This window comes from Anomaloglossus baeobatrachus, chromosome 3, assembly GCF_048569485.1.
Source record: "Anomaloglossus baeobatrachus isolate aAnoBae1 chromosome 3, aAnoBae1.hap1, whole genome shotgun sequence".
NCBI classification, from domain to species: domain Eukaryota; kingdom Metazoa; phylum Chordata; class Amphibia; order Anura; family Aromobatidae; genus Anomaloglossus; species Anomaloglossus baeobatrachus.
This window is the reverse complement of record NC_134355.1, coordinates 621926471-621947525: the sequence shown is the minus strand read 5'-3', so window position 1 is coordinate 621947525 and position 21055 is coordinate 621926471. Positions and strand designations below refer to the sequence as shown.

At 47.2% G+C, this 21055-nt stretch overlaps 1 long non-coding RNA gene across 1 annotated transcript in view; it reads right to left on the bottom strand.

Annotated features, from left to right (window-relative positions):
* The window catches only part of LOC142295663 (uncharacterized), a 65452-nt gene extending 49613 nt beyond the window's left edge, over positions 1 to 15839 (bottom strand). Inside the window, exon 1 of the long non-coding RNA XR_012751512.1 lies at positions 15675 to 15839. This is a non-coding gene — a long non-coding RNA (uncharacterized LOC142295663). The remainder of the gene's footprint in view (positions 1 to 15674) is intronic.
* Positions 15840 to 21055: the final 5216 nt, after the last annotated feature.

The window sequence follows — 21055 nt, the reverse complement described above, 5'->3', positions numbered from 1 at the left end:
CCAGCCTCCCCCCAGTCTCTCTCTCTTCCCAGCCTCCCCCCAGCCTCTCTCTCTTCCCAGCCTCCCCCCAGCCTCTCTCTCTTCCCAGCCTCCCCCAGCCTCTCTCTCTTCCCAGCCTCCCCCCAGCCTCTCTCTCTTCCCAGCCTCCCCCAACCTCAGCCTCTCTCCCCCCAGCCTCCCCCCAGCCTCAGCCTCTCTCCCCCCAGCCTCCCCCCAGCCTCAGCCTCTCTCTCTTCCCAGCCTCCCCCCAGCCTCAGCCTCTCTCTTCCCAGCCTCCCCCCAGCCTCTCTCTCTTCCCAGCCTCCCCCCAGCCTCTCTCTCTTCCCAGCCTCTCTCTTCCCAGCCTCCCCCCAGCCTCTCTCTCTTCCCAGCCTCCCCCCAGCCTCTCTCTCTTCCCAGCCTCCCCCCAGCCTCTCTCTCTTCCCAGCCTCCCTCTCTTCCCAGCCTCCCCCAGCCTCAGCCTCTCTCCCCCCAGCCTCCCCTTGCATGATTATAGTGGACAAAAAGAGGCATCGCAATTGTCAACGATCATCAACTAACCTGTAAGGTGCCCATACATTCTAGGCTCTGCCTTACCTGCTCCGGTGCCCGCCGCCCTGCTCTGGTGATTATCCTCTTCTGGCTGGCTCCAGCTTCAGACGCGTCCTCCTCCACGGCGTGTGTCGTCTGCAGCATTGGACGCTGCAGCACGGGGCAGTGAGCTGATTGTCGCGCCCGCGCGCCTCTGACACCGGAAGTGCAGGCGATGGAACTTCCGGGGTTAATCAGCTCACTATGCCTGGCGCCCGCCATGTATTTAAATAGACAGCAGAAGTGCGCCTCTCCTCCCTCTCATCCCCCCCCCCCCCGAACACAGCCGAGTGTAACGGAGGGAGGGACGAGGGGCGGGGATGTAAAAAAAAAAAAATATATATAATTTTTTTTTTTTTTTTGCTGCCAGAAAGTGCCGCCCCCCGCAACGTGCCGCCCTAGGCACGGGACCAAGGGTGCCTAGTGGCAAAAACGGCCCTGATGGCATCCCATACTATAGCTTTCCTCGCTGCTCCTTCATTAATACAAAAGTATTCCAAAATATTGGATGAGAGAGGTGCCCAAATAACTTGCAATCAATATGGATGTAGATGCCAAATAGATTTTCCAAGAGAACAAACATCCTCCAATAGCAATTGGACCAACAACAGGGAGTGGTCTGACATGTTTCTGGCTAAAAAGTTTATAGATTTAACATAGGCTGAAGAAGAGGTACATAACTCTAGTCTTCGAGGGCCACCAAGAATTCATGTATTCAGGATTTCCTTGGCATTGCAAAGGTGATGGAATCACATCCTGTGCAGATAATTAAATTATCACCTGTGCAATACTAAGGAAATCTTGAAAACATGAACTCTTAGTGGCCCTAGAGGCTGTTAGGACCAGGAGGACGGGTAGGCCCAGGAGGTGGATCCACTGGGCTGAACACCTCACCGAGGGCAAGGTGCCCGGTAGCCGGAGCACTACGGGTAGCAGGACAGTCCATTCAGAGGAGTGGAGTGAAGAAGTCCCTGGGACCACAGAGTCTCTGAAGGTAGTCCGGGTGACGGAGCTCAGGTTCGGAGGCCGAGATGATGTCAGGCAGAATCCGGAACCAACGGAGCGAGGAGGTGGGTCACCACACGGATCCAGGGATCGGAGATGGTAGGGACTGACGAGATGGCGGACAGTCACCGTTCGGGGTTCTGGAATCGTCAGGACCGGTTGGCGGAACAGGAGCGACTCTACAAGAGAGATAGGTAAGTACGGAACAAGGCACAGGGAGACCTGACTCCTAGCTTAGCAAACACGAAGAACAGGCCCCGCTCACTTGGAAAGGAACCCCCTATATACCCTGTACCTGATTCTTCAATATCCTGTTGGAGGACGCTGGCCCTTTAAGAAAAGGTCAATGACCGCGCGCGCGCCCTAATGCGCATGCGCGAGGCCCGGGTGCCAGAAGCCAGAGCAGGATGCTGTGTGCAGGAGGCAGGAGTGCCGGGCCGGCTCAGGACAGCAGACGGGCGCCGGGACCGGGGACCGGGTTGCCTGGAGGACGCAGGTGAGGGAGCATGGAGGCTGAGGAGCGGGGGACCGGGGAGCATGGCACGGGAGCGGGGAAGCGAGGTCTGGGAGCGGGGGAGCATGGCAGAGGAGCCGGGGAGCATGGCAGAGGAGCCGGGGAGCGTGGCAGGGGAGCCGGGGAGCGTGGCAGGGGAACCGGAGAGTGTGGTACGGGCACTGGGGAGCGTGACACAGGCCCTTAGAGGACTAGAGTTGTGCAGGCCTAGGCTAAAATATGGTTATTACAATGGCCTTTTCGTGATAATGACTGGTGTGAAGATGAAAAACAAGAGTATTGATTTACTCCTGGGTGATATAATCTCCACAGATCCCATATTCCAGTTTCTAACAGCAAATGATATAAAGCTGTGGGTCTGATATTTTGTGGGATGGAGCCCGAATGATATTTATCACAATAAGGGTATGGGTATGTCGCGGGCAGAGGAGGGGACGCCGCGCTCTCCCACTGCTCGGGTCCGGCTGCCGCTGCTGCTGCGGCCTGCTGCTGCTCGGTGGCTCGAGCGATGGGCCGGATCCCAGGGACTCGAGCGGCGCTCCTTGCCTGTGAGTAGAGTTGAGCGCGGTTCGCGGTTCTCCAGTTCTAGGCTCGAGTGATTTTGGAGCCTGTTCTAGATCGAACTAGAACTCGAGCTTTTTGCAAAAGCTTGATAGTTCTAGAAACGTTCGAGAACGGTTCTAGCAGCAAAAAACCAGCTAATTCCTAGCTGGCTTTCCGCTGTAATAGTGTAAGTCACTCTGTGACCCACACTATTATGACATTTCAGTGTATAGTGTGCGGGAACAGCGCCTTCAGATCACTGCTGTTTGTATAATGGCGATCACCATTTTTTTTTTCCTTGTCTTCCTTCCCTAAGCGCGCGCGTCTTGTGGGGCGGGACAGCATGTCAGCCAATCCCAGACACACACAGCTAAGTGGACTTTTAGCCAGAGAAGCAACGGCATGTGTGATAGGATGTCCATGTCACATGTCCCTGCATTATAAAAACGAGTATCTGGCCGTCCGGACGCCATTATCTCTTCTGCGTCCTTGGTGTCAGACATCACTGGCGCAGCTCCGTCCTTTGTCCTATCGCCGATACTGCTGTATGCGCTCCATACACAGCGCTGGACAGCATAGGGATAGCACTTTCCATCAGTCCTTTTAAGGGACCGGCAGGGTCAGAGCCATAGGTGACAGGTCCTGAAAACAGCGACAGCGTCTGTGTAGCAAAGGTCAGGGATTTCGTCGCTGCATTTCCCCATTAGGCTGCTTTCACACTACGTTTTTTTAACATGCGTCAGGAACGTTTTTTTGCTGCAAAAGCGGATCCTGCTTTTACAGCAAAAAACGCATGCTAACGCATCTGTTATTTTGCAGGATCCTGTCACTGGATGTTTAGGGGCGGGCATTGGAGTCATGTGATCGGGAGTGAGGGGAACTAAACGTGCCAGACTGGGAGCCGGCTTCTGACAGCTGCAGACGCTCGTAACCAAGGTAAACATCGGGCTTGGATACCCGATATTTATCTTGGTTACGAGTGTCTGCAGCTGCTAGGAGCAGGGCTGCCTGCACACGTAACCAACGTAAACATCGGGTAACTAAGAGAAGTGGTTACCCGATATTTACCTTGGTTACGAGTGTCCGCAGCTCTCAGGTAGGAGAGAGAGGGAGGAGAGGAAGGGGGAAAGACAGAGATAGAGAGGGTGAGGGAGGGAGGAGGAGAGAGAGACAGATCACGCGAGACTGGTTCTGGGCATGCTCAGTACTTTCTAGGCATGCTCAGTACAAAAGCAGGATCCTGTTACAACGCAACTCAACGCATTCTGCTAGGCAGGATCCAGCGCTCATTGAAATGCATTGCAGCTCGCGGCGCAATGTGAAGGATCCTGTGAGATGCGTTATTTTGACAAAGGTAAAAACGCTACAAGTAGCGTTTTTGAAACATGTTAAAATAACGCAAAAGTACGTATCCTGTGTCTAACGCACGCAAACGCATGCGAACGCAGGTGGACGCGAGTCAATTGCAAATGCATTGAAGTGAAAACGCATTTGCACTGGATCCGTTTTTCCGCTAAAAAAACGTTATGGACGGATGTTAAATAAACGTAGTGTGAAACCAGCCTTAGGAGGGAATAGAAAGGCAGGCTTCCATTCCTCTACCCAGAGACCCACAACCCTGCCACTGTACCCTCCTGTCCTCTGCACACTCCAACTCATTATAACTAAGCAATTATCCTAGCAAACACTCAGTGTACCTAGTGGCATCCTAAACGTGGCTATTGGACTTTGCTATAGTCCCACTAGTGCAAAGATATTTGCAGCACGTCTGCCTGCATTGCACACTCCAACTCATTATAACTAAGCCATTATACTAGCAAACACTTAGTGTACCTAGTGGCATCCTAAACGTGGCTATTGGACTTTTGTCTAGTCCCACTAGTGCAAAGACATTTGCAGCACCTCTGCCTGCATTGCACACTCCAACTCATAATAACTAAGCCATTATACTAGCAAACACTCAGTGTACCTAGTGGCATCCTAAACGTGGCTATTGGACTTTTGTCTAGTCACACTAGTGCAAAGACATTTGCAGCACCTCTGCCTGCATTGCACACTCCAACTCATTATAACTAAGCCATTATACTAGCAAACACTCAGTGTACCTAGTGGCATCCTAAACGTGGCTATTGGACTTTGCTATAGTCCCACTAGTGCAAAGATATTTGCAGCACCTCTGCCTGCATTGCACACTCCAACTCATTATAACTAAGCCATTATACTAGCAAACACTCAGTGTACCTAGTGGCATCCTAAACGTGGCTATTGGACTTTGCTATAGTCCCACTAGTGCAAAGATATTTGCAGCACCTCTGCCTGCATTGCACACTCCAACTCATTATAACTAAGCCATTATACTAGCAAACACTCAGTGTACCTAGTGGCATCCTAAACGTGACTATTGGACTTTTGTCTAGTCACACAAGTGCAAAGACATTTGCAGCACCTCTGCCTGCATTGTACTCTCCAACTCATTATAACTAAGCCATTATACAAGCAATTGATGCTGCCAGTTTAAGGGCCGTAGTTGCATTGTCAGGGATATTTATTCTTTATTATTCTGCTGTTAATAAAGCTAGACCACCGCTGCAATCTACAACACCTCTCAATTTTTACTACCACATTTTCAGTGCACAATCTTGTCGCAATCAACATGAGTGGCAAAATGACAGATGCTGGTGGAAAGGGGAAGAGGCGTGGTGGAAAAGGAAAAAAAGGGTTTGTCCGTGGGGAAGGTGGCAAAGCTCCATTATCATCTGCTGAAGATAGACCATCTACCAGCAAAAGTAAGATGTCTACTACTTACCATGGACAATCCGATGTGCTCCCTTTTTTACGGACACGAACAACAGGAACAAAGGTAGATGATGGCCAAAAAAGGAAAATGCTTGAATGGATCTCAAGTGGTCCAACAAGTGCCCTCTCAGCCACTTCAAGTACTGCATCCAAAAAACACCAGTCCTCTGAGTTGTCATCCCAATCAAACTTGCTTTCTCCCAGCTCTGAAGTCTCCATTAGCCCTGCACAGTATGGTGGAACTGAGATGGCTGAGTCTGCAGAGCTGTTCAGTCACACTATAGCCTGGGAATCAGAGGTCTGCTCCCAAGCTACAGTGAGTACAGAACAGGAAATGGTCTGCAGTGATGCCCAGAACCTTTGTGACTCTGATTCAGGCCGTGAGGACCAAGTTTCTGAGCATAATGTTGACCCTTTGTCACAAACTGTAACACCTGTGGTTATAGACAATGAGGAACATACTGATGAAGATGAGACGCAGATACCCGATTGGGATGACAACTTAAATATTCGGTCAGGGCAAGAAGAGGCTCGGTCTGAGCGGGAGGGGAGTGCAAACACAACAATTGATGATGAAGTTCTAGATCCCACCTACTGTCAACCCACAGTCAGGCACTCGAGGAGGTCAACAGAGGTGGTGGAGGAGGATGCAACTGATGACGAAGTTACCTTGCGCCTTTCTGGACACAGTCGGAGTCCTGGTAGCACGTCTACAACTGCATCCTCAGCCACCACTCTGCCTCTGAGCATTATTCGGGGTGGATCAACAGGTCGCATGGCCTCTAAGCCTTGCCTAGCCTGGTCCTTTTTTGACATAGAAAAAGATCGCCCCAATTATGTGATCTGTAAAATTTGTCATGGTTCTCTTAGTAGAGGTCAAAACCTCAGCAGTTTGACAACTTCTTCCATGAATCGTCACATGAATAAATATCATATGGCCCGGTGGGAAGCTCACCGTGCTGCAATGCGGCCTAGCGGAGCGAATCATCCACCGCCTGCCCCTTCCAGTGCATCCGCGCGCTCGTCATCTTCTAGGACTGTGGGGACAGCTGTCACACCTGTTTTTCCACCCACAACTTCCACCACTGTAACCGCAACAGGCAGTTTGCTTGGTAGGTCGTCAGTTGGTTTGGAAGGGAAACAAGTGAGTGTGTACAGCTCTCTCAGACATCGATAGCACCAACGTTGGATGAAGGCAACATCATGTCTCCGCCTGCACTTTCCTCACAAACCTGCATTTTTCCAGGGGCACCCTACTCAACACCGTCTACACACAGCAGCCAGATCTCTGTCCCTCAGATGTGGTCAAATAAAAGGCCACTTCCTGCGACCCATGACAAAGCTAAGAGGTTGACTCTATCCCTCTGTAAGCTGTTGGCTACCGAAATGCTGCCTTTCCGCCTAGTGGACACACAGGATTTTAGAGACCTTATGTCTGTCACTGTGCCCCAGTTCCAGATGCCTAGTCGCCACTACTTCTCTAAGAAAGGTGTGCCCGCGCTACACCAGCATGTCGCACACAACATCACCGCTTCCTTGAGAAACTCTGTGTGTGAACGGGTGCATTTCACCACCGATACTTGGACCAGTAAGCATGGACAGGGACGTTACATGTCGCTGACTGGGCACTGGGTAACCATGGTGATAGATGGTGAAGGGTCTGCTGCACAAGTCTTGCCGTCCCCACGACTTGTGTGGCAATCCTCTGTCTGTCCAAGTTCCGCCACTGCTTCTGCATCCTCCACCTCATCTGGGTCCTCCACCTCCGCCCCAAGCCTGCCTGGTCAGGCCACCAGCGTTCTCACTGCGCAGAAGGAATCACGCACCCCTCATTACTATGCTGGCAGCAGAGCGCAACGGCATCAGGCGGTCTTTAGCTTGACATGTCTTGGGAATAAGAGTCACACAGCTGAGGAGTTGTGGTCAGCTCTGCGGTCCGAGTTCAATAAATGGTTGTCTCCACTCAACCTGCAGCCTGGTAAGGCAGTGTGCGACAATGCTGCAAACCTGGGTGCGGCCCTTCGCCTGGGCAAGGTGACACACGTACCTTGTATGGCTCACGTGTTGAACCTTGTCGTCCAGCAATTTTTAACACACTATCCCGGCCTAGATGGCCTTCTGAACAGGGCACGAAAACTGTCTGCTCACTTCCGCCGTTCAAGCGCCGCAGCTGAGCGACTTGCATCGCTCCAGAAGTCTTTCGGCCTGCCGGTTCATCGCCTGAAATGCGATGTGGCGACACGCTGGAATTCAACTCTCCACATGTTACAGCGACTGTGGCAGCACCGCCGAGCCCTGGTGCAATACGTCATGACGTATAGCCTGGGACAACGAGATGCAGAGGTGGGTCAGATCACCCTGATGGAGTGGTCTCAGATCAAGGACCTATGCACCCTTCTGCACAGTTTCGACATGGCGACGAATATGTTTAGCGCTGACAATGCCATTATCAGCATGAAGATTCCAGTCATTTACATGCTGGAGCACACGCTAAACACTATTCGGAGTAAGGGGGTGGGACAACAGGAAGGGGATGAACTACAGGAGGATTCATATGCGCAAGACACAACAACATCACCAAGGTCCAGACGTTCATCATCACCAAGGCGCCAGGCATGGGACCATGGGGGACAGGGATCAACAAGGGCGCATAGTAGCAGGCTAAATGTTGAGGAAGGTGCAGGAGAACATGAAGAAATGGAGGACGAACTGTCCATGGACATGGAAGACTCAGCAGATGAGGGAGACCTTGGTCAAATTTCAGTTGAAAGAGGTTGGGGGGAGATGTCAGAGGAAGAAAGAACGGTTAGCACCTCTATGCCACAAACACAGCGTGGACTTGGTCCGCATGGCTGCGCAAGACACATGAGTGCCTTCTTGTTGCACTACCTCCAACATGACCCTCGTATTGTCAAAATTAGAAGTGATGATGACTACTGGCTTGCCACACTATTAGATCCCCGGTACAAGTCCAAATTTTGTGACATAATTCCAGCCATAGAAAGGGACGCACGTATGCAGGAGTATCAGCAGAAGCTGTTACTCGATCTTAGCTCGGCTTTTCCACCAAACAACCGTACAGGTGCAGGGAGTGATTCTCCCAGTTGTAACTTGCCAAACATGGGACGGTCTCGTCATCTTCAACAGTCTACCCGTACCAGTAGGACCGTATCTGGTGCTGGTAACAGCAATTTTATGGAATCTTTTCATAATTTTTTTAGACCCTCTTTTGCAAGGCCACCAGAGACAACAAGTCTGACACATAGTCAACGGCTGGAGAGGATGATACAGGAGTATCTCCAAATGAACATCGATGCCATGACTTTGCAAATGGAGCCTTGCTCCTTTTGGGCTTCAAATCTAGAAAAATGGCCAGAGCTCTCCAGTTACGCCTTGGAGATTTTGTCGTGTCCAGCTGCCAGCGTTGTCTCTGAACGTGTCTTCAGTGCTGCTGGGTGTGTGCTGACAGATAAGCGCACGCGTCTGTCCAGTGACAATGTGGACAGACTGAAGTTCATCAAAATGAACAAGTCATGGATCCACAAGGAATTTACTACCCCTGTGTCATCCTGGGGAGAGTAAATGCTTGTGGATTTGGAATGTGCTTGATGCAAATCAAAACATCCTGTTTGCAACTAGGGCACAACTGCTGCCACTGAAGGGGTGGGTGTGTGTGGGGCCCAATTTTTTGAAAAAAGGGAGACTCCGCTTGGAGTAACCCTTGCTTGCTGTGTTTTTTAAAAGGAGCCAAGATGAACAGAGCTGGGATCATGAAAGACTTTGCTACCTACCCTGGTGTCATCCTGGGGACGGTTAATTATGGCGTATTTTTGAATGTGCTTGATGCAAATCTAGCTGTGAAGTGTACAACTGGGGTACAACTGCTGCCACTGAAGGGGTGGGTGTGTGTGGGGCCCAATTTTTGGAAAAAAGGGAGACTCCGCTTGGAGTAACCCTTGCTTACATTGTTTTTAAAAAGAGCCAAGATGAACAAGTCATGGTTCAGCAAAGACTTTATCTACCTACTCCAGAGTCATCCTGGGGACGGTTAATTATGGCGTATTTTTGAATGTGCTTGATGCAAATCTAGCTGTGAAGTGTACAACTGGGGCACAACTGCTGCCACTGAAGGGGTGGGTGTGTGTGGGGCCCAATTTTTGGAAAAAAGGGAGACTCCGCTTGGAGTAACCCTTGCTTACATTGTTTTTTAAAAGAAGCCAAGATGAACAGAGCTGGGATCATGAAAGACTTTGCTACCTACCCTGGTGTCATTCTGGGGACGGTTAATTATGGCGTATTTTTGAATGTGCTTGATGCAAATCTAGCTGTGAATTGTACAACTGGGGCACAACTGCTGCCACTGAAGGGGTGGGTGTGTGTGGGGCCCAATTTTTGGAAAAAAGGGAGACTCCGCTTGGAGTAACCCTTGCTTACATTGTTTTTAAAAAGAGCCAAGATGAACAAGTCATGGTTCAGCAAAGACTTTATCTACCTACTCCAGAGTCATCCTGGGGACGGTTAATTATGGCGTATTTTTGAATGTGCTTGATGCAAATCTAGCTGTGAAGTGTACAACTGGGGCACAACTGCTGCCACTGAAGGGGTGGGTGTGTGTGGGGCCCAATTTTTGGAAAAAAGGGAGACTCCGCTTGGAGTAACCCTTGCTTACATTGTTTTTAAAAAGAGCCAAGATGAACAAGTCATGGTTCAGCAAAGACTTTATCTAGCTACTCCAGAGTCATCCTGGGGACGGTTAATTATGGCGTATTTTTGAATGTGCTTGATGGAAATCTAGCTGTGAAGTGTACAACTGGGGCACAACTGCTGCCACTGAAGGGGTGGGTGTGTGTGGGGCCCAATTTTTGGAAAAAAGGGAGACTCCGCTTGGAGTAACCCTTGCTTACATTGTTTTTTAAAAGAAGCCAAGATGAACAGAGCTGGGATCATGAAAGACTTTGCTACCTACCCTGGTGTCATCCTGGGGACGGTTAATTATGGCGTATTTTTGAATGTGCTTGATGCAAATCTAGCTGTGAATTGTACAACTGGGGCACAACTGCTGCCACTGAAGGGGTGGGTGTGTGTGGGGCCCAATTTTTTGAAAAAAGGGAGACTCCGCTTGGAGTAACCCTTGCTTGCTGTGTTTTTTAAAAGGAGCCAAGATGAACAGAGCTGGGATCATGAAAGACTTTGCTACCTACCCTGGTGTCATTCTGGGGACGGGTAATTATGGCGTATTTTTGAATGTGCTTGATGCAAATCTAGCTGTGAATTGTACAACTGGGGCACAACTGCTGCCACTGAAGGGGTGGGTGTGTGTGGGGCCCAATTTTTGGAAAAAAGGGAGACTCCGCTTGGAGTAACCCTTGCTTACATTGTTTTTAAAAAGAGCCAAGATGAACAAGTCATGGTTCAGCAAAGACTTTATCTACCTACTCCAGAGTCATCCTGGGGACGGTTAATTATGGCGTATTTTTGAATGTGCTTGATGCAAATCTAGCTGTGAAGTGTACAACTGGGGCACAACTGCTGCCACTGAAGTGGTGTCTGTGGGGCCCAATTTTTGGAAAAAAGGGAGACTCTGCTTGGAGTCACCTTGCGGTGTTTTACATGATTTTAGAAGGGCGTGCCATGCCTATATCTGTGTCTCGTCCTCTTTTTCCTCGTAACGCTGTTTTGTTTTCACATGACAATTTGTCCTTGTCACTTTCCCATGTGTTTGTGTTGTGAGTTGTTTGTCACCTTTTGGACACCTTTGAGGGTGTTTTCTAGGTGTTTTTATGTGTTTGTGATTGCCTGCCATTGTTTTCTATGCAGTTCGAGTTCGGTTCGGCGAACGTTCGACGAGCCGAACTCGAACGGGACCTCCGTTCGGCGAACCGACCTCGAGCCGAACCGGGACCGGTTCGCTCATCTCTACCCGTGAGTGAAAGGGGATTGGGATTTGGGATAGTTTATTGTCTGTGACGCCACCCACGGTTGTGGTGATTTGTTGACACCACCGCTGCTCTGTATGCGAATCCCGGGAGTGATGGTATGGAGCAGCTAGATGTTAGTCCTCCCCTCCGTGGGTAGGGGGGTTGGTTGTCCCGGGGCCCAGAGATGAGGTGGGTGATGCAGGGCTTGGTGGGGTGCAGGGACGCGGGGGCAGCGCTGTGCCGCACGGCACTGTGGTACTCACTCAGCCTGAGACGATGACACAGTTCTCGGTAAAACACACGGCTGGAAAAGACGGTTCCCACGGACGGCTGCACTTGCTTTTCCCCAGTAGGTGACGGTGACGGTCCCTTTTCCTGCACCTAAGATGATGATGGTTTCGATGGGTTCCCACCGGTAACCCGCTCCCCGGCTTGGATATGGGCCGGAGGAGCCCTACTTTGCCCGCAGACGCTGGCCCTGAGAAACTAGTGCCCTGGCGGTGGTGGTGTCTCTCTGTAACGGTTGGACTGTTGCCTTCAATCGGGACTTGCTTGTTGGGAGACCCAGAGGTCCCCTTCACTAACGGATTTGGCAAATTCACGGCGACTCCTAGCCTTGCCGGGATCCGAAAAGGCCCCTGCCACTGGTGCGGACTGCTCTTCGTATACCGCTCCGGTACCGCCGGGCCACCACCCGTCCGCGGTCCTTCCAGCAACCTCGAAGCAGTCACCCCTGCAGACAGTCACCGCCGTCTGCTGACCTTGCTGTCTCAGTCCGGGGCACACACCCAGACCAGCTTCAGGCTTTCTTAACTGTTCCTTTTCTGTCACTACACTCACTGTCCTCCTTTACCACTTCCTTCTACTTCACTCCTCTAAACTCATCTGCCTGGTTCTCCCGCCTTCAGGGCTGTGAACTCCTCGGTGGGCAGAGCCAACCGCCTGGCCCACCCCCTGGTGTGGACATCAGCCCCTGGAGGAAGGCAACAAGGATTTTAGGTTAGCCTTGATGTTCCTAACTGGGGTGTAGGGTGTGGTGGTGTTATGACCTGTGACCCCTGGCTTGCCCAGGGCGTCACAGATATGCATTAAAGTCTCCCACCATGATCACTGGAAGGTCTCCATACCCACTTACATACGAAAGTATTATTAAATAAATGAAATAAAGATAACTCTCCCCCAGTATTTGTATAATACAAACTATTTTATATAAAGGGATTTTTTTTAATCTGTGGCCAGGTTAGTTAGCACTTTTCTGAATTTTGCCTAAACTATAGAGAAGGCATTTTTTGTACATGTATTTACAAAGTTGTGGGATATGGTCGCTCAGCATACTGGTAACTGCATTTATCTGTGTACTATACTGAAGGAGAAAATGGCCTGGACATAATGAACAAACAATTTTATATTGTTTGAGAACCAGCAATTACTTTTTGGCAAGAAATCAAGAACTTAGACATCGATCAATAAAGCTGTAAGCATCAAGGAACAACTTCTTCATCATAGCCTGAAGACTGATGGCAGGTTTCTGTCTGTGGATCCAGGATCTTGCTCCAGGATGTTCTCAGTTTAATGATGACTTGTTTTTTTACGTCAAAACAAGTGAGTGTTGGATCTCAAATATATTTTACAAAGGTATTCAACGTTTTAGAATGTTATATGTTACAGGTGAAATGTTGTAAAGTAGTTTCTTACTTAAATGATGAAAAACAATAATGTAAAAACAAAAAGAGGAAAAAACAAAAAAAAATACAAACTGTCACTTGCTGTTTATTTTTTCAAATTGTCTCTCCAGTAAAGGAGACAAACTCTAGCACAGCGCCACCTATTGGAAGTAGCGATCCTAAAAGTCACAAGTGGATTTTTGACAATCCTTTGCAATATGACTCAGGATATATAAGCCAGATCAGAATCCCAATTTGCAGACACGGTGTTTCGGGGTTTATGTTTATTTTTTGAAAGCAATGGTCAAAATCCCATGCACAGACTGAGCTGAAAACCTAAGTTGCCATCCAAGGAGGCCATGGCGTCAAAGCCAACTTCATCGCAAAAGTCTATGAGTAACATCTGAGATGCATTAGCCTCACTACTGCTTCATTTAAGAAACTATATAGAAGCTCCATTTTAGGAATTGGCTATGGAAGGGGATAAAAAGGTGCTGGCTTAGCATAGCTGATCCATAGACACAGAAGGGGGCTGCTTTAGTTATTGAAGTAAGCCGTCAGCCAGCCTCCCTTCACACACAGTGAACTTGTGACGTCTGCCAGGAACCACAGACTCAGGATGGCTGTCAAGGACAGACTAGAGGCAAACCGCCCACTCAGCAGGATCCCGAGGGCCCCGAAACACTTTAACCCCTGTACAGGGATCTGGAATTACTAAAGGGTCCAGGAGGTCACTGCCTATGGAAGGCTGCAATCCAGAGAAGAGTAGTTGTCAGGCAGGATCAAAACCAGGAGGTATAAAAGGGACAAAATTGGCAGGCAAGAGAGTAGTCAGGAAATCAGGCTAAGGTCAAACTGGAGATGGCAGCAAAGTACAAAAACGCCAGGTAGGAGCATTGTCAGAGACCAGGCAGGGATCAATAGTAAGCGCAGGGTGTGAGCCAGAGACACAGCAGTAATACCACAAGACTATATCTGGCAGCAACCAGCTGACTGGAGAATCAATAAGAAGGGTGTGGTGCCTTGCCATTGGCCCTGGCTGAAAGGTGGTAACCTCAGCTGGAAGGCACACGCCACCACAGTCAGCCAGTGGTACTGCAGGTCCTAGTGACACCCAGCTTACTGGATGAGCGGAGCCTGCGTTCACCAGAGCCACTGGCACTGACTGCTCCCCTATCATAGTATCATAGTATCATAGTTTTTAAGGTTGAAGGGAGACTCTAAATCCATCTAGTTCAACCCGTAGCCTAACATGTTGATCCAGAGGAAGGCAAAAAAACCCCAATGTGGCAAACAAGTTCCAATGGGGAAAAAATTTCCTTCCTGACTCCACATCCGGCAATCAGACTAGTTCCCTGGATCAATACCCTGTCATAAAATCTAATATACATAACTGGTAATATTAAATTTTTCAAGAATGGCATCCAGGCTCTGCTTAAATGTTAGTAGTGAATCACTCATTACAACATCATGCGGCAGAGAGTTCCATAGTCTCACTGCTCGTACAGTAAAGAATCCTCGTCTGTGATTATGATTAAACCTTCTTTCCTCAAGACGTAGCGGATGCCCCCGTGTTCCAGTCGCAGGCCTAGGTGTAAATAGATCTTTGGAAAGGTCTCTGTACTGTCCCCTCATATATTTATACATTGTGATTAGATTTCCCCTAAGCCTTCGTTTTTCCAGACTAAATAACCCCAAGTTTAATAATCTGTCTTGGTATTGCAGCCCACCCATTCCTCTAATAATCTTGGTGGCTCTTCTCTGCACCCTCTCCAGTTCAGCTATGTCCTTCTTATATATCAGTGACCAGAATTGTACACAGTATTCTAAGTGCGGTCGCACTAGTGACTTGTACAGAGGTAGAACTATATTTTTTTCATGAACACTTATACCTCTTTTAATACATCCCATTATTTTATTAGCCCTGGCAGCAGCTGCCTGACACTGTCCACTAAAGTGAAGTTTACCATCCACCCATACACCCAAGTCTTTTTCTGTGTCTGTTTTACCCAGTGTTCTACAATTAAGTACATAATCATAAATGTTATTTCCTCTACCCAAGTGCATGACCTTACATTTATCTACATTAAACGTCAATTGCCACTTCTCAGCCCAATCCTCCAATTTACATAAATCTCCCTGTAATATAAAATTATCCTCCTCTGTATTGATTACCCTGCAGAGTTTAGTATCATCTGCAAATATTGAAATTCTACTCCGAATGCCCCCAACAAGGTCATTTATAAATATGTTGAAAAGAAGCGGGCCCAATACTGACCCCTGTGGTACCCCACTATGAACTGAGACCCAGTCCGAGTACGTACCATTAATAACCACCCTTTGTTTCCTATCACTGAGCCAGTTTTTAACCCAGTTACACATATTTTCCCCTATCCCCATTATTCTCATTTTATGTACCAACCTTTTGTGTGGCACCGTATCAAAAGCTTTTGAAAAGTCCATATACACAACATCCACTGCATTTCCCTGGTCCATGCTTGAACTTACCTCTTCATAGAAGCTGATCAAATTAGTTTGACAGGATCGATCCCTCATAAACCCATGTTGATACTCTGTCATAAGGTTATTTTTCTTGAGATACTCCAGTATAGCATCTCTCAAGAAACCCTCAAGGATTTTACCAACCGTAGAGGTTAAACTTACCGGCCTATAATTTCCCGGCTCAGTTTTTGTCCCCTTTTTGAATATTGGCACCACATTTGCTATGCGCCAGTCCTGCGGTACCGACCCTGTTATTAAGGAATCTGTCTATCTATCACCAGCACTATCCACGGCAGAAACACGGTGGCGCCTGGTGATCAAAGCAGAAGTCGCAGGAGCGGACTCTGGTGGAGACATGACAGAACTAATGAAGTCATTGGATAATTTAGGGTCATAAATAATCATAGATACAAAAAAGACAACATAAACCCTTATTAAATTTCATCCAAAAATAACAAATACTTTATCAGTATAAAGATTCATAATAAAAGTATAATAAAAGCATACATAAAAGCATGACGTGGTGTAGAGAAAGAAACCAAGCACTGGTATATGCAGGTATAATAGGGTACTGGTTTCAGTGTGGCTAGTAGCGGAACCAATTGTATATAAAGTAATGTAAACATAATAATTATAAGTTATAGCTAGCGGAGAGATGACATATCTCAATATAACACCACAAGAAATAAGAATCTAAAAAAAAATGGCTATAGACCAGCAGGAGGGCAATTAATTTTACCAAAGGGCCAAATAAGTAACTGGGAATATTGTGAAGGGCTGAACCAATTGGCTGAACTTAAAGGGTTATTCCCATCTACAAGATCCTGTCCCAATAGGTAGTAGGTGTAATAATAATATTAGCAAATACTTCCAATTAGAAATGTAGTATAGTTCTCCAGATTAGAGATGAGCGGACCCGTGGATGTTTGGTTCGGCAGGTTCAGCCGGACAATAATTGTGTGGTTTGGTACCCCAATGGAAGTCACTAATTGGTCAGTTCAGGTCTCCGCCCACATGCAGCCAGCCATAAACAGAGCACATTCATGGGGGTGGGTGGAGTTTTTCCATTTTTACTTTTTTTTGTTGGGTGCAAACTACATCTATTTACACTGTTGTTACCACGGTGCAAGCTTTTCAAAGATGCAGGTGGCTTGCACTGGGCTGAGCACCGAGTGCGCCCAAAAAAAAAGAAAAGAAAGTATTAGAAAAATGGCAAAGATGGCAATCAGTAGAGAGTGAGCTGCCCATCCTGTGCAGACAAAAGGGGTCTGGTAGGTTTGATAAAGTTGGGTCAGCCTTTAATTGACCAGTGGGGAGACTGTAAGATGTGAATAGACCACATCATGCTAGTCCTCTGCTGCAAGGATGGAATTAGTTAACTCCACCTATCCTTTACTAGCATCTAGGGGTAATCAACCTTGGCTAATAGAGGACGTGTATAGATAGCTGTAATCGGCCCTCTAGGGCCCTGGGATTTAAGATTACGAATAAAGGGTGCTTTACACACTGCGACATCGCTAACGATATATCGTCGGGGTCACGGTGTTTGTGACGCACATCCGGCGTCGTTAGCGACATCGCAGCATGTAACACCTCTGAGCGACCTAAAACAATCGCAAAAGAGGTAAAAATCGTTGGTATTGGAGAGGTCGCTCAAACACGAAAAATCGTTGACAGGTGAGTAGCGAGGTTGTTTGTCGTTCCTGTGGCAGCACACATCGCTATGTGTGACACCGCAGGAACAAGGAAACTCACCGTACCTGCGTCCCGCCGGCAATGAGGAAGGAAGGAGGTGGGCGGGATGTTTGGCCCGCTCATCTCTGCCCCTCCTTTACTATTGGGAGGCCTTTTAGTGACGTTGCTATGACGCCAAACGAACCGCCCCCTTAGAAAGGAGGCTGTTCGCCGGTCACAGCAACGTCGCCGGGCAGGTAAGTAGTGTGATGGGTGTTAGCGATGTTGTGCGCCACGGGCAGCGATTTTCCCATGACCCACAACCGACGGGGGCAGGTACGCTCGCTAGCGATATTGGTACCGATATTGCAGCGTGTAAAGTACCCTTAAGAGGATATGAGAAAAAAGATGTAGAAGTAGTGAACTGTGCACTGAATATATGTCTCAGTGGAAAGTACCTAAACATGTATGAGTGAGGAGTACCAAAGGTCTCCAGGGGCTGTGAAAGGGAGAAAAGAAAATTATTAACATACCTATAACCTAAACACATAAATCTCCAGGAAATCCACAAGTGAGGATCTGTAACCGCTAATACGGGAGGGTCCAATTGTGCCAAAGAGGAATGTCAGGGATAATGGAATTCTGTAGTAGCTTTTTAGAACCTTGCCAAATCTGTAGCGCCAATTTTTGAATGGGTAGGAGATTATTATTGTTTGTATAGGTTGGTCGCTGCAGGAAGCTCAGTAAACCACTACTCGCCATCCTGGCAGTTAGAAAAAAATTACCCACGGGCATAGGGCAAGATTGAAACAATGGCTTAATGCTCTTTGAGACTCATAGTTGGCGCATGTTGTAAAACATTAAACATTTAGGATGTAGAACCATCTTTATTAGGTTAATAAGACCCACCATAGAAAGCAGCATTTTGACTCGCTTATTAAATTTGGATTTAACTAGGTTCATAAATAAGGTTAAATTATTCTCCTGAAACAAAACATAATCTCTATTCATATCAATTACTAAGATTTTGAATGTGTCTGGAGGATAGAAAGCAGGAGGAACTAGATAGATAAGAATGGGAAGAATTGGCTGATTTCTGCCATTTAACATAAAGGCCTGACATGCCCTCAAACTTTATCAATTAAAAAAAAATGACCTCTACGGCAATGGGCAGCGATTGCTGTGGATCACTCACAGATAATACCAAGTCATCTGCATAAAGCCCAACTAAGGGTGGCTTTACACGCTACGATATCGCTAAAGCAATCTCGTTGGAGTCACGGAATTTGTGACGCCTATCCGGCCGCTTTAGCAATGTCGTTGTGTGTGACACCTATGAGCGATTTTGAATCGTTGCAAAAACGTTCAAAATCGCTGATCAGTGACATCACCCCCTATTCACAATTATCGTTACTGCTGCAGTAACGATGTTGTTTGTCGTTCCTGCGGCAGCACACATCGCTATGTGTGACGCCGCTGGAACGACAAACATCTTCTTACCTGCGTCCACCGGAAAAGGAGGAAGGAAGGAGGTGGGCAGGATGTTCCGGCCGCTCATCTCCTCACCTCCTTTTCTATTGGGCGGTGGTTCAGTGACGCTGCTGTGACGTCGCTGTGACGCTAAACGAACCGCCCCCTTAGAAAGGAGGCGGTTCGCTGGTCACAGCGATGTCGCTGACCAGGTATGTGCGTGTGACGCTGCCGTAGTGATAATGTTCGCTACGGCAGCGATCACCACATATCGGCCGTGCGACGGGGGCGGGTGCAATTGCGCTCGACATCGCTAGCAAATGCTAGCAATGTCGCAGCGTGTAAAGTCTTTTTTACTGGGCAATTCAATTCCTTGTACTTCAAAGGGGAATCGTTAAAGCCTCATTTGCAATTGCAAAGAGGTCAAGTGATTGTGGGCAGCCCTGCTAGGTCCTCCATATGCAGCAGGAAGGTGCCAGATGGAATGTCATTAAGGCCCCTTCACATGCCTGTGTAATACACAAATATGTGACACTGTCCATTTTTTCCATCCATATGGTGGAGTATCCGTGTGTCATCTGTTTTATTCATGGATGACTAAATAAATAAAGTTATTGCAAAGCTTTTCCTATACTATGCAATGTTAAACACGCACAGCACATGGATGTGTTTTTTATGGACCAATTGACTTGTTTTGGCCCTTGTGATCTGTGCTGCCGGAAAAAATTGGAAATGTGGTTACAGACACACGGTCCATGTGAAAACACGGACATGTGAAGAACACCATAGATTATAACAGGTACATGTGGTATCAGTGAAAAAAATGGATGCCACATGTACCAGAAGCACAGACATGTGAAGGGGCCTAACACAAACATTGGCAGACGGGGGTAGCATAAATGAGTTGTACCCATTTAATAAAGTTAGGGAAAAAAATAAAACAAAAAAAGGCCATTCCAATAAAATAAAGGCCTTCATTGAATCCTGTGAAACCAGAGCCTATAGTCTATCATTACCTTTGCCTAGTTGTATTAATGTCTGCATCTGCCTAAAGCCAGAGTCACACTTGCGAGTGCCTCGCATGCAACTTGCGCGAGTCTCTCATTGCATCACCTGTCATGGCCGCACACTCTCCAGACAGCAGCATGTCAGCTGCATAGAGATACATGCAACCAACCGCTCCTGCCAGGAGACTGTGAGTCCGTGCTGGGTGATTCAATGAGAGACTCACGTGAGTTACACGCGAGGCCCTTGCAAGTGTGACTCTGCCCTAATATTATTAGTAGAGGTATTCTTGGGCATAAAGCCCATTTGATCCGAGTGGATAATAGAAAACATTACACGATTTAGCCGCGCTGTTAAGATTTTAGTCAGTATTTTAAAGTTCACATTAACCTGGGAAATTAGCCTATACAATGCAGAGTTTTGCGGACTCTTATCAGGCTTAAAAATCACAATAATGGACTTCTACTAAAAGGAAGTATGGCACCAAAGGGTCCTTTTATGCTGTCTTTCGCTGTGCGAAAAATGTAGCATCGTACAGTTCTAGTAAAGTGAATGGGATTTATAGAAATGTAATGTCCACTGTGCGTTTTGTTTCTTTTTTTACCCGACCTGCAGTGCTCTTTGAAAACTGCAACATGTAAAATTTCTTTTAGGAAATATGCTTTTTATTTGTGGATTTTCCTCATAGTCTGAACAATGTGAGGAAAATCCACAGGTAAAACATGTACTGTATATGCATTTTTATTGAGTTTCTGCAGCAGAAACGGACTAAAAAAGCATGTAAATCAGATATGGTTATCAAAAAAGTTTTATCAAAGCTGAGTATGCTGAAATTTTTAAAACAAAAGTAGATTTAAAATATGACAAACAAAAAAAAAAGCAGCTAAAACAATACACAAATTAAAATGCATGGAAAAAAGCGTGTTTGTGATTACTTGGATTATCTTTGTCTCATATTTAAAGAAGTTTCATGATCTAAAACATTTAAATGTGACAAATTTGCAAGAATAGAAGAAACTGGGAAGGGGGAAAGTAGTTAGGACATTGTATACTCATCTGTGTGAACTGTATTCTTTTTTCATATTTTTGGAACTGCCAAGGATTTCTCCTATCTAGTAGCTGTTCCTGTTTGTCTCAAGGTCGGTCGGTTATGACTGGGATGATAAGCTCTTCCACCAGTTATTCAATCACATCTGGACACCTCAATAGAGAGGATCATTATTGGTGAATACAGCTTCTTGTTTTTCCTATCTTGAAATTAAAAAGCAAGTCAAAATACGATAAAAAGAATAATTTTTATTCAGTTCATGAAACAAGAAAAACAAGAATTGCAAATACTGTACAGTAATATTGAGACATCATAGCTAAGCAAAAAGAGACGGGTAATAATATAG